This window comes from Suricata suricatta, chromosome 4 (genome assembly GCF_006229205.1).
Source record: "Suricata suricatta isolate VVHF042 chromosome 4, meerkat_22Aug2017_6uvM2_HiC, whole genome shotgun sequence".
NCBI classification, from domain to species: Eukaryota; Metazoa; Chordata; class Mammalia; order Carnivora; family Herpestidae; genus Suricata; species Suricata suricatta.
This window is the reverse complement of record NC_043703.1, coordinates 152,244,465-152,258,445: the sequence shown is the minus strand read 5'-3', so window position 1 is coordinate 152,258,445 and position 13,981 is coordinate 152,244,465. Positions and strand designations below refer to the sequence as shown.

Below are 13,981 nucleotides of genomic sequence, written 5' to 3'. Positions count from 1 at the left end.
TCCTCTGGGGGTGGCGAAAGGCACCTTCAGCTTGGCTAATATGAGTGGTACAAGCAGCCAAAAGGGGGCTCTGAGTTAAGGGGTTATCAAAACCTTTGAACTAAGCTTTTTTTTTTTTTAAGACTAATTTTTTCTCCAAATGGTTATTAACCATTTATACTTTTTCCCCCAAACAATAGTCTGTTAATGTTTCTTGTCATTTCTTTTCCTATTGGTGATTTTCCCTTTTCATATTTTTTTTTGGAATTTTCTTTTTTTTAAGGACATATTCACAAAAGCAGTATATGTGTTCACAGTTTAATGTATAACTTTTCCACTTTTTCCCTTCGTGGGTGCAAACATTTACAAATAGATAGAGGCATGCATACACTTAAAAACACCTTGAGTTCTGCAAACTGCTTTTTTTTTTTTACTTAGCAATACATAATAAAAGTCCTTCTCATTTAACACAGATCTATCTGTGATGTATCATTATTACCTTAATTTTACAGATGAGACGGAAATACAGATTTGCTCTGAGTTACACATGCGAAGAGCATAGTAGAGATCAGAGGCCAACGTGCCAGAGCACAGGTGTTGCATAATTTGTTTAAAGAGTCATCTTTTGAATAATATTTGGGCTGTCTCACTTTTTTCCCCTCCCAAATGCTATAACAGTCGTAACGGGAAATTATAGTTATCCATGATAATTTTTAGTAGCCTGGAAATTTCCTAGCAGTGGGATTCCTAGATCAGGGTATACACACATTTGAAGTTTAAACAAATACTATTAGATGACTTCTATAAAAGTTTGTAGTAACTTATGGTTCCCCAAACCTTCTGCTACAGAACTAGCTGTCCCACATCACCACTGGATATTGCCACTCTTCTGAATACTAAAAGGATTTAAAAAATGACTAGGTCATTGTTGTGTTAATTTTTATTTCCCTAGCTCCTATTTGAGATGGTGCATCATTTTTTACTTTATGTGACTTTTGTTCATTTTACTTCCTCTTCTGTAACTTGTCAGTTTATATTCTTTGCTATTTTTCTATTGGATTACTTGTCTTCTCATTAATTTGGGAGAGTTCTTTGTACTTTATACATTTTGAAAGTATTTCCTTTTGATCTACCATTTTGTCATAGTCCTTGTGTATGGCATCATATATTTATGCTTTGAATATGGTGTCTTTTTTCTCTATGAAGCTTTTCATTTTTATGTGGTCAAACCTCTCCCCTTTTTATGGCTTCTTTTGGTCTTTTTGCTTAATTTTCCCCAGCTCCAAGGCTCTCCAAATGTTATGGTTGTTTCAAATATTTTCATAGTTATTTACATATGTATCTTTAATATACCTACGTTTTATTTTTGTCTATAGTGCAAAGAAGGACTATAACTTCATTTCTGGTTAGTGTTTTTATAACCGAAGAATAAGTATATCTTGTCATCAGGGACGGTGGGCTGTGGGACAGTTGCTAAACGGTCATTCTATGTCTACACACCTTCATCAGCTTTTCATATATTTGTTGATGGTGCTTTATAAAAGGCAAGTGTTGGACAGTATCAAGATTTTCTTCAAGGGACTCTGCCCTGTGCATTTGTAGTTATTCATGTGAGAGCATATGTTTGTGCGTGCGTGTGTGTGTGGGTGTGTGTGTGTGTGGTTTAATGTTTTGGGGAAGGAAAACTAGGGAAGACAGTAATATGGGGAAGGGACTGTCTAGCCTTTGATCGGGTTTTAGGTCAATTATTATTTTCCTTGCTGTTTTTAAAAGAGTGGGACCGAAATGCTCTTGACTTTTGAGTTTTTCAAGATCGAGCATTAAGAATGGTTTATAGGGGCACCTGGATGGCTCAGTCGTTTGGGCGTCCGACTTTGGCTCAGGTCATGATTTCATAGTCTGTAGGTTCGAGCCCCACATCAGGCTCTGGTGCTGACAGCTCAGAGCCTGGAGCCTCCTTTGGATTCTGTGTCTCCCTCTTTCTCTGCCCCTCCCCCACTCACTCTCTGCCTCTCTCTCTCAAAATAAAATAAAGACATAAAAAAATTAAAAAAATAAAAAGAATGGTTTATAAATAGCTCGGGTGATTTTAGTTGCCCTGGGGACCAGATACTGAGGCTGAGTTAGGAACTGCTTGTCCTCACTGTCCAAAAACCTGGAAAGCCCCAGGCTCACCTCCTAGCGGGGCCTGCCCTCAGGACTCCGGAGGTGGCCATGGGAGGGGAGGCCTGTGGAAGATGAAGAGGAGGTGACAGCTCGGTGGGAGGGGCTTCTGGCTCTGGGCCTTGTCTCACAGACAGGGTGAGCTCAGCAGAGCTGCAGTCACCCCCAGAGAGGCTCCCCAGCCCGGCCCCGTTGGGGAGACGCGGCTGCACACCCCCGCTTGACTCCTGCAGCACCCCACCCCCCACGAAGATGTCTCCCTTGTGGGAAGACAGCTGGATCGGGTCCCTGATCCCTCTCGGGAACATTTACGAGCAGTTGGCCAGGCAAAACTCCAGGAGCAGGTTATTTCTGGTGCCTGGATAGGGAACCACAACTTGTGTGTGTCTATTATGTTGTCGTCAGATTTTCATATTTATTATTTCACGTAATCCTAACAAGCCCAGGAGGGGGCATGATTGGTGCCATGTTGAGGATGAGGAAACCAAGATTCGGGCCAGGTCAGTGGTGCAAAGCCCCATGATTAGCGGGTGGCACGCGGCGGCCTGGTTTGCTGGAGGGTTCGGCTCTCGGTCCAGAGCTTGGCCCTTCACGCCCCGCTCACTCCGGGACTCCGAGGGCTGGGCAGCGGAGCGCACTCTCAGCCAACGCTTGCCCCCAGGCTTCTCCACCGTTTTCCTCTGCTTCCCCAGCTCTGGCACCCTCATTTCTTTCACCGTCTGAAGCACTTCTGAAGAGGCTGTCATTCGTCTTGTCCTCTAAACTATTTCCCTTTGAACTTCGGCCTCTGCCCTAAACATTTCCTCAGAGGCTCCCTCCACTTCCTTGCTGGCACCTGGGATTCGCCACAGAGGAAACCTGACTTCTGCTCATTTGTGTTCGATAAAGTGTTCCACAATTCACACCGGGCTGAGGTCTCTTTGTTCTTCTTGTCGTTTCTGCCACGAGCTAATTGGCAGAGAGGCCAGAGCGGGGGTGGGGGAAGAGCCTCTGCAAACTGACAAGTAGACAGAATTACTTTTACTTTCGAATATTAAAAAAAATAAAGCAACCACAAAAGAAAATGCACATGCCAGTGAGTTTTGGTGTCGCTGCCTTTGAGGGCCTGGGAGAGTGGCTTCTTGTGTGCCTACTCTGAGGTCACATCTGATCCCTACGCATGCTCCAGGCTGCAGGACGGGCTGGGCCTTGACCCCAGGCGGGCTTGAGGGCGCCCAGAGTCTGGCAGTCTCCTCCTGTCCATCTCTGAGAATCTAAGAGCCGCTACCTCAAAGATGAGGTATTGAAGCCAACGCAGTACCTCTTGGAGAGACTGGAAGGAGTTGATACTTTTGTTCCAGAAAGGCCCTTAAACTGTGAGTAGAAAGAATGCAAACACTCTTCTGGGGAATTGGGGGGGAAAGGGCAATTATTTGCTTGCCTCTTGGGTTTGGAAACAACTGACCCTCCTTCCCGTAGCAGAGCCCCCCATCAAGTTCTTCTGCAAATGAACTCTGTTGACTTCTGTTTTTCTTCATTAAGTGAAGAGGGCAGAGGGGCAGGGCCGGGGCCACAGAGCTGGAAGCACCCCATGGGTCATCCCCAGCAGAGCCAACAATAGTTGTGGGTTCATCCTCTGTGGTGTCAGGCTCAGGGCCAAGGTCTCTACATACTTTTTCTCCTTTAACTTTGACAGCTAACAGTAGCGGATGGCTATTATTAGCCTGGTTTGCAAATAAAGAAACAGGATCAGAGAGGTCAAGTCACCTTGCCCAGGGTCACATAATTGGTGCAGAGCCCAGAGGTCCACCGGATCTGCTTGACTCATTCCTCTGGCAAGCGGAGGCCCCATGCGCCGGCCATGCTGCACGCAGGCTAGGACGGTGTCTGCAGTCAGGGTCTTTCCCACGGGCCGAGGCTCTCATTTGAAGAAGTGTGTGTTTGCAGGGCCCAAACAACTCATCAGGGCATATTCTCAGTCGTGCTACCCTTTCTAATCTCCTCCTACACGACGTGGAGCATGATCATTCTCTCTGTCTTACAAGATAGAGTGTGTAGGAGGGTTTTTTTTTTAATGTTTATTTATTTTGAGAGAGAGAGTGGGGGAGGGACAGAGGATCCAAAACAGGCTCTGTGCTGACAGCAGAGAGCCCAACACAGGGCTCAAACCAACGTACCACTAGATCATGACCTGAGCTGAAGTCCAACGCTTAACTGACTGAGCCACCCAGGCGCCCCTGTGTGAGAGTCTTGTAATGGCTTTGGGGGCATGTGTGTGCCTCCAGACGTGTCATAAGCTCGATTTCAGGAAACACTTGTTCTCAGGGACTACAGCTTACATACTCTTTTCCTTTAGTTTCTTTGAGGCACAAAATGACAAAACTGAAAATGGCGATAATAATGGCCGCCACCACAACTAATATTTACTGGGTGCTTACTCAGGTAAGACACTCTGCTAAGTACTCTACAGGAAACAGCTGTTTTAATTGCCTACGAGGTAAGACAGCTACTTGAACAACCCTATAAAATAAGGACTAACGTTATCCCCATTTTGTAGATGGGGCAGCTGAGGCACAGAGAGGAGAAAACTGACCTCAGATCATGCAACTTGGCAGCAGCAGACCAGGATTCGATCCCGGGGAGTCAGGCTCCACACCAGGTCCTTGCTAGGACTTCATGTGTGACTTCATACCGCTTTTGTGATTACAAAGCATTTTACTTACATTATCCTGTTTCATTCTTATTGATACCTCATTCCACATGAAGTTGAATAGGGACTGTATGTCCATTTTACAGATGAAGAGGTTAAGGCTCCTCATGACAAAATATCACAACTGCTAATAAATCGCAAAACCGGCATCAGAATCCCAGTCTGGCTCTTTCTGGCTAAACACTTCTGTCTCCCGAGGTTATCTAGTTGTGCCCCGAAGCCTACCCACAGAGGCATCTTTATAATGACACGTACATTTCTTCAAGGTGGGTTTTGCACGAAACCTTTCAGAATTTTTGAATCTAATTAGCGTGCACTCAGAAGACAATCAACATCTGCAGGTAGGGTGGGGTGATAAAATCCTAAACCCTCGAATAGAATCTTATTCCCCTTCTTAATTCAAGATTTTGCATCCCCAGGACATCCCCCCGCGTCACGATTTTTACTGCACCTCTATTTACTGCTAGCAGAGAAAGCAGATGACGTTTAACTAACTTCAGTTCGAGGACACTAACAAACATCACGTGTAAAAGCACAGAGGTCTGTGTGGGCAGCAGGATTTGGGGGGGCCGCTGTGGGCTGGTTTGGGGGAAGCACAGGGTCAGCCTGGAGGCGCAGGGAGAGCCGGATGCTGAGGGCTCGAACATTCTCCGAGCTGCCAAGGAGAGGGGCCGACGCTCAGGCCAAGGGCAGCGCCTCTCACTCAGGGCTAACTCCGGTGGCCACCTCTTCAGGGCCTACTCAAAGCACCAGGCCTAACACACGTGGAATGAATGATGGGCAGCGTCCCACATGGCTCAGTCCCTAAATGCCCGAGTGCTTCCCATCTTATTCTCACACTACTGCTTTTCGTACCCGTGAAAGAGAAATCCAGGGCTCAGTGATCAAGCTTACAATCTTCTTCCTTCCTTCATCTGTTTTCTCTGCATCTCACAGCTCCTTTACTTCAAACTTTGCAAACAATTCCTCCCCGGTTGTCCCCATGTGACCGTTGTCCTTCACCCCTCTGTCTCTCCAGCACCCCCAGCCTTGGGTACCTGCCCCTCCTTCTGTTCTGCACTGCACCTTCCCAGCCTACCAGGGGAAGTGGGGAGACTAAGCAGACACAGCTGGAATTTTCTTTAGGGGCCAGGGACACTCATTCGATGGTTAGCCTGTCCCACTGGTGAGGATGGCACGTGGGTGAACTGGCTTGCAGGTAGGATCTCCTTCATGGTCCGTGTGCTGTGGATCATTAACCACACATGTAGCTGGCTGCGTACTGGGCTTTTGGAAACACACAGGTGCAGGGTGACCAAGACACCACAAATTTAACCGCAAGTAGCGTTGTGTTCTTTCTTGACCGGTGCGGTCTTGTTCAGTCCTCGGAATAACCTAGCGAGGGCAAAATGCAGTCTTTGTTCTCAAGATGTCTCAGTGGGGCTGGGAGAGATAGCCCTGTTCCTAAATAAGCAAATTATAAGCAAAAAATAAAAGAGATAAAACATTTTTTAAGAGATGTCCAAAGCCAATGGGAATAAGGGAGCGAGAGAGGAGTTCTATCTGAGGTAGCACCTAGCTTCATAGGTAAGCCAGCGCTGAACTTGAACCTAGACGGGTAAGCGGAATCTCTATCGGGCAGAGGGACGTTTCAAGACAGGAAGCAACGAAGCAGGGGTAGAAGGCAGGAGTCGGCAGGAGGCGCAGTGCCCGGGCGTGGGGGCCGAGGGTTTGGAGCAGATTATGAAGGGCCAAATGTCAACTAAGGGGTTGGAGATACCAACTAAAGGCAAATACCTTTATTTTTTGTTTGTTCATTCTGTGAGTGTATGTGACATGACAAATACACGCATTGGACAAGAATTTATGAGTTCATGGCGTGGAGGCATTCTCTCGGGATGAGAAGCACAGGCAGAGGGGCTGAAGTGGTTACTGTACGTGAGAGCCGAGGCTGGGGTGGGTGGTGGAACGCTCTGGAAAAGCCAGTGCAAAAGACATCATTCTGAAACACTGATCGTCCCCGAGCGTTCTGTTGTTCTCAAATGTTCACTTCAGCAAACACCTGCCCCTAATCTACTGCTCGCTCCTGCCTGCCGCTTCCTAGCCCTTCCAGCAAGGCTGTGAAGTAGCTGCCCTTGTCCCCATTTTACAGATGAGAGAACGAGGCTCCGGAGGGAAAGCAAGTTGCCCGGGGCCTAGGGCTAGCAAAGGGCTGCTTGGTTACACGGCTTCCCCAGCCCTGTCAGCGGAGTCGCCCTCATTCAGACCAAGAACCCGGAAGTACAAACCACAGAATGATGATCACGGGAGGGGGCGGGTACGAATGGCTGCTTAGGGCAGGTTCTAAACACAGGTGATACCTGAGATTCACACTAAAAACGATCAGTTCCAGGAGAGGGGGAGGGGCAGCTTTCTTCCTCTGTTTATGGCTGATTCAAGGCGTACAAATGCCCCCGCCCCCCCTTCGATCTTTCCGTTTTCTTGGTTGGAAACGACCCATTCAAAAATCCCAGGGGGTTAAATAAGTATATAAAACCAAATGAAACGCTCCGGTTACTTCCCCCGGGTCCCCAGTCCCAACCCTCTCCGTCCATCCCACTCCAGAGCTCCCCTGCCCACCTCTCTTCGCAGCAGGTCCGGGGCTGGAGGTGCCAGAGTGGGCCCCTGGGGGGCCGAGGGACCAGGAGGCGCCATTATAAAGGGCTTCACTTAAAAGGAGCAAACGGTGTCAGAGAAACGCTAGGGCCTTGTTGTTTGTTTGTGTGTGTGGATTTTAAATACCACGGGGGAATGACAGGCTCACAGTGCCAAGGACCCGGGGCAGCGGAGAGGTGGGTCCCTGTGGAAACAGGAACTGGAGGCAGATGCCATTTCCCCCCCTTTTGGAAGGCTCTGCCATCCCATTTGTCAACAAAGCTGCAGGTAAGCCCCCGCCCCAGCCTCCAGGCATCCAGTCACTGCTTCTGGAGCCAGCTGCTCTGGGCCACCCCACGCCTCAGGCTGACAGTGAAGGGCACGGACAGATGTTCGGGCTGCCGGGGAGGCCCCTTGCTGCAGACTGAGGGGTCCATTCAGAGAACTTCGTTTCCAGGTGAGCAGGCAATCCTGCAGAACCGGGCTGCAGAGAGGCAAGAGCGGAAGGGATGGAATATTCAGGAAAGCTCCGGCACGCACCTCTGGGGCTGTGCTCCTGGGCTCCGAGGTGACATCGCTTTCTCCCAGCCAGGCTTTGAGCAGCCTGCCTACCAAGGCAGAGGGGCAGCTTTGGGCTTCCGGTTGCATGGACTGAGAACTGGAGACAGTGAGAAGCCCGGGTGGTTCAGTGAAGTCGCGTAGCAATGTCTCCATCACAAAGCCCATGAAATTTTTATCTGCAACACGGAGGAGCAAAGTTTATGTCACAGGTCAGGTGCGGAGATGAAATGGGACAATGGCATTGAGTTCCATGCATAGTACTGATGGAGCAAATGCTAGTTTGTTTCCCCAACAAAGGAAGGGTAAGGAGCTCTGGTGAAAAATTATCAAAAAGTTAAATCAGTAAGCTCTGCGGAGGAGAGTCAGCAGCGTGTGATTTTCCCCCCCAGAAGGCAGGGGTAATGGCCCCATGATGTCAGAGACTGGGCTCACCGGAAATGATCGATCCTGGAGATAGAGATCCCAGCACAACGGCCGACAGAAGCTGTTGCCTTTATTTCAGTCTCGAGATGATAGAATTATTAAGCGTTTGATTATACAACTACATAAAAAAATAAAAAGTTCAAACAGTATGAACAAACTAAACATGCAAAGCAAAACTAGTTTTCCTCATTGCCTAGACAGTGACCATACTGGTTTTAATTCTAGAGGCTGCCTGGTGAGTTTCAATGCCTTATGAAAGAAAAGGGAATTGGCATTTACCGGTTTCAAACACTGCATCTCCTAATTGTTCTTAGTGACTTTTTTTTTTACATTGATAAGATTTAAAACATATAAATTTTGGGGCACTTGGGTGGCTCAGTCAGTTAAGTGTCCGGCTTTGGCTCAGGTCATGATCTCATGGTTTGTGGGTTCGAGCCCCGCGTCGGGCTCTGTGCTGACAGCGTGGAGCCTGGAGCCTGCTTTAGATTCTGTATCTCCCTCTCTCTCTCTGACCCTCCTCTGCTTGCACTGTCTCTCTCTGTCTCTCAAAAAGAAATAAAACATTTAAAATAAAATAAAACATATAAAGTTTGCTAATTGCAGTAAGTCGTTCTGTGCGTTATAGGTCAAGCGAGAAACAGCATTTACAACATTATTCAGTATATTCTACACCTCGAATTCTTAGTTGTAGAACCGAATGATGTGCTTAAAGCCTTAAGGAAGCAGTGTATCGGTGACTCTGCCTCGGGGCATAGTCTAGAGTTCAAATGTAAACTCCCTGCCTGGGCTGGCCCCCCCCAACACAGAAATGTCCATCTTTATCTGTCGAGGGGAGAAAAGGATCCCGCACTGTTCTAGGCTTATCTTTGCCACAACAGGGAAGGTCTTTCTGAGAAGGAAGAAGACGAAGACGAAGTGAAAGGCCAAGCCAAGCTCTGTCCCTGAAGGGTTCAGTTTCCTGAATGAAGAACTTCCGTTGACCTGGTTACAACTGGGGGTCCGTTGAGGGCAACCAAGAGCCTGAATGCAGGAATAGTCCTACCTTGTACAATAGGCTAAAGATGCCAGCGATTCAAGTGCTCCCCAAACAGCTCGTTTCTGTTACCCCACAGGTCAGGCCGTGGCTGTGTCCAGCAACAAAACCACCCTGCACGGCTTGGAGCAGAATGATCTAGCAGTAACGGTAATGCCCTGCATCTGCTACGAATCACAAGTAGTTAGAGTCCTGACAATTTGTTTTAAAGTTTGTTTTTGCTGTATTGCTGAGTGGTTAGAAAATAAATCCATTTGCATTTTCTCTGCAAAATGTGTATCTCAGAATTTCATGGGAAACAGTGTCTGCTTCTATTTGCAAATAGCATTCTGCCTCTTGTCATTTAAAGGCTTTTTGACTAAATAGTATTTTAATGGCTATTTAATGATGAAGAGACCATAGTCTCAACAATCTTAAAGCTTGAGATATCAAACTTCCCTTATGAATGCCATAATATTTATATAATTACTCAATCTATATATATGTTCTTTTAAGGGGTACCACAGTGTCAAGAAGTAAGAATTTCATAACAAATTCAAACTGCTTTACCATTAGGGTTCCTATCGTTAAAAACAGCCTTTGTTAATTTTGTGGGGGACGAAAAAAACTCTATGAGTTTTCATTCATAATTCATGCATTGTTTCTATTGGAAGAAAAAATTCTTAGATTTAGAAACTCACCCATCTTTGGGGCACCTGGGTGGCTCAGTTGGTTAAGCCTCCGACTTCAGCTCAGGTCATGATCTCACTTTCGTGGGTTTGAGCCCACGTCAGTCTCTGTGCTGACAACTCAGAGCCTGGAGCCTGCTTCTGATTCTGGGTCTCTCTCTCTGACCCTTTCCCTCTCATGGTCTGTCTCTTGTCTCTCTCTGTATCAAAAATAAATAAAACATAAAAAAAAAAGAAATTCACCCACCTTTAATGGGCGGGCTTTCGGGGCTGTGAACACAGCTCAAGCACAATGATCCTGGTGTCAGTCCCCTTCAAGGTTGCACAGCTGGTGAAGAACAGAGTGGGTTTCAGTGCCAGTGGTGGTGAGTCAAACTCAAGTCCAAGTGCTCTCCATAATGTTTTGTGGTTTCTGTAAGACATAAAGCTCCTTTTTGAAGGGCTGGCCACCCCCAAACAGTTGTTTCTTATTGGTAATAGTTGACTATTTACATGCATCCATCTATCCAAATGTGAAATCTACCAATTATGCCATGGCCAGAGGCCCAGGTCCTCGTGAGATAATTCTCTAACGATGGCCAATGGGGCTGGTGAATGCTAAGAAAGGCAGAAAGTTCCAGGGATTTATGGGAAACAGGAGGTTTGAGCTGCAGTTCTTTGACCAGACAAGAAGCAAGGAGAGCTGCTATGACTCACCATACCTGCTGAGAATCTGGAGCAGTCGAGGCTGAACTTGTCTGCTGCATCAAGGTCAGCTTGTCTTGCCGTGCGGCCTCCAGGGTCACGCGCATGAGGCTCCCTGCACGCTCGAAGGCGGGAAGTCTGCATCCGCATGTGTGGGACAGAGTGAAGGGGGGCGATGGGCCTCTGAATGCCACCTGTGGCCCCTCGGTGCCCAGATGGACATAGAGCCTTACCACCTAGCTGCGGTAGCGGCTCCACCTCGGAAAACCAAAGCTCCGAGATGAATTAACATGCAATAAAAGCACGAATTTGACCGTTAGGCCTGGACACTAATGCCTTCCTCTCTTGGCTTTGGGAAATATCGGGAGAAGTTTACCAAACAGTCAGAGAGAGAGGGGTGGGGGAAGGGGAGGGAGACACACACAGACACATGTGCATAGAGACAGAGATGGACGGACACACACAGAGGAGAGATGGACAGACACGCACAGAGAGATGGATACACACACACTTACTCACATGCGGAGAGGGAGATTGAGAGAGAGGTGATTAGAACCCAGAACCCGGAGGTCCTGAGCCCTCCCTCAGACCCATGGTAAGAGCCCCATAGGATCACTCCCCTCACGAGGTCTGCAGCCGAGTTGCAGCAAGAAGCCCAGCCTTTTGGTCTTTTATCTCTGCAGATGCGCTCTGCTCTCTCTGGGGCCTATTAGCATGGCTGCCCTCCGTGGGGCTTGCGATCACCAGGAGGGACCATGACAGCGGCCCCTCTTCCCTTCCCAGCAACAGGACAGGATCCAGGAGAGCCGGCCTGCAAGGAGGCGCCACCATTTGCTCTTTCTTTCCTAAGGCTTCCCTTCAGCTCACTAAGAATGTTCCATAAACACTCCATAGAGACCCCAAGTAGGGCTGCCAGATAAAATACAGGATGCCCTGTTCAATCTGCATTTCAGATAATGCTTGGAATATTGCAAGATTTGGGACATACATACAGGAAAAAAAGCCTCCGTTGTTTATCTGAAATTCAAATTTAACAGGACATCCTTCATATTTATTTGCTAAACTTGATGTCTCTACCGAAAAGGTTTTGGTTTTATTGAGTAGAAAAGGGAAACTTTAGTATGAACTAGAATATACACCCACACTTCCAAATAATTTTTTTTTCTGCCACTTTTTGTCAGATTTGCAAATTAAGTGGGTAACCAGGAAAGACTTATGTGACATTTGGCCAAGACTAGGTGAAATCAGCCAGGGCGTGAGCAATCCTGAATATGTTTGTGTGGGTCAAAGCATCTCTATACTCACTGGAATGGGAAGTTTTCCATGGCACAAAGATGACATGGTCAAAACCCTACTATTTATCAGGGATTGTGCTAAAGACCAGGGATATGGGGATGAATAAAACATTTCTTGGGACCCCTGGGTGGCTCAGTTAGTTGAGTGTCTGACTCCAGCTCAGATCATGGTCTCTCAGTCTGTGAGTTCAAGCCCCATGTTGGGCTCTGTGCTGACAGTTCAGAACCTGGATCCTGCTTCAGATTCTGTGTCTCCCCCTCTCTCTGTCTGCCCTTCCCTGCTTGTGCTCTGTCCCTGTCTGTCTCTCTCAAAAATAAATAAACATTAAATAAAATTTAAAACCATTTCTTGCTCATGGTTCACCCACTGGTAACTTAGCCCCTAGGCTATTGGTCTGCGTCCTCAGGAACTGCCCGGTGAGAGCTGAAGCTGGCCTCACACACAGACGCCAGGGATAAACCAAAGAAGGAGGCGGCCCATTCCAGACTGCTCGGAGGTAGCCGTACTACACAGGAGGCCTGACCAGGCTGCTCCTGGGCCCCACGGGATGAAGGGATCTCCACACCCAACGTCCAGGATCTAATAGAGAGGCCTTACCTGGGCTCCGTCACTGTCCTATCCAGACGCTTTCAGCCACACATTTTTTCTCAAGTCTGCGTCCTTAAAAGCAGCTCCTCATGTGGGAACGATGGGCCGCACTTACATCCCAAGGACAGGGGAGGGGATGAGGGGTCTCTGGTCATCCAGGTCAAGCTCAGGGGTCAACCAGCAGTCACATCCTCTCGATGACCTCCTTCAAAATGGACCTGGCTCATGGGGCACACTCAGGAAACATGCGCTCACCAATGCGCTTTGTTAACTTACATACGCTCGGTTGCTCACCCGGGGTGGGCATCCAGTGCCGGGAGAAGGCTCAGTGAGCAGTTCATGACTGATGGTCCCTTCCTTTTTTTTTTTTTAAGGTTAAAAAAAAGAGGAGAGAGAGAGCGAGCAAGCACAGGTGAGCAGGAGAGGTGCAGAGAGAGGGAGACATAGGATGTGAAGCCAGCTCCGTGCGATAGAGAGCCTGCTGAGGGGCTCAAACTCAAGAACCATGAAATCATGACCTGAGCTAAGCAGAAGCTCAAGGCTCAACCTACTGAGCCACCCAGGCGCCCCCTGATGGCCCCTTTCTAACAGCCCGATGTATGATGAAGGGGCAGCTGTTCCCAGTCAATGTGTCATGGGCTCTGGTTTTTAACTTGCCACCAGTTATGGGCCAGACACGGGAAGTTTAGCCTTTTTTTCTCCTGTTTCACACTGAAGACCCTCTCGTAGGATCCACAATTAGCTGCAGAGCTGCCTCTCGCCCTGCTGAGCACTTTGGTCGAGTCCCCTCACCTTGCTGGGCTTTTGTGTCCTGATCAGTGCCCGGAGGTAGCCAGGCTGGAAGGTCTCCAAGGCCAGGTTACTGGGGCACCGTGTGGTTTCCCAGTAAAGGCTGCTTCCTCCCAGGAGGGCCCTGGTTACTGAGCTATAACTTTGGGCCCAGGCTTGGGGGGGCCTGGCTGCCATAGAACAGGGCTTGCGGACTCTGGGGGGCACGGAGGGATTTCTTCACCCAGTTGGGACTCCTGGCTGGTCACGTCTGCTGGCACAGGTGCTCCAGTGTGAGTGTGGAGGGATTCCCAGAGTTTGGAATGTCCTTGAGCCAGTGGAGGAGTATTTTTAGGGAAGAGGAGAAAGTGGACCCAGGAGTGGCACCTGGAAGGCAATGCCAGCACCCCGCGGGGCACTGTGGGAGAGCTGACGTTATTCTGGTTGACTGTGCAGAACTGATGAAAAAAACGACAACTTTGGAAGCTGTCCTCGCTGATGGTATTTGAAGACCCC

The 13,981-nt window shown here is 48.2% G+C and overlaps 1 long non-coding RNA gene across 1 annotated transcript; it reads left to right on the top strand.

The window, feature by feature from the left end:
• The first annotated feature begins 3,253 nt into the window (after positions 1-3,253).
• On the top strand, positions 3,254-4,807 carry LOC115289177. Its single transcript, XR_003907439.1, has 3 exons — positions 3,254-3,497; positions 4,478-4,563; positions 4,679-4,807. It is a non-coding gene; the product is annotated as an uncharacterized LOC115289177 (long non-coding RNA).
• Positions 4,808-13,981: the final 9,174 nt, after the last annotated feature.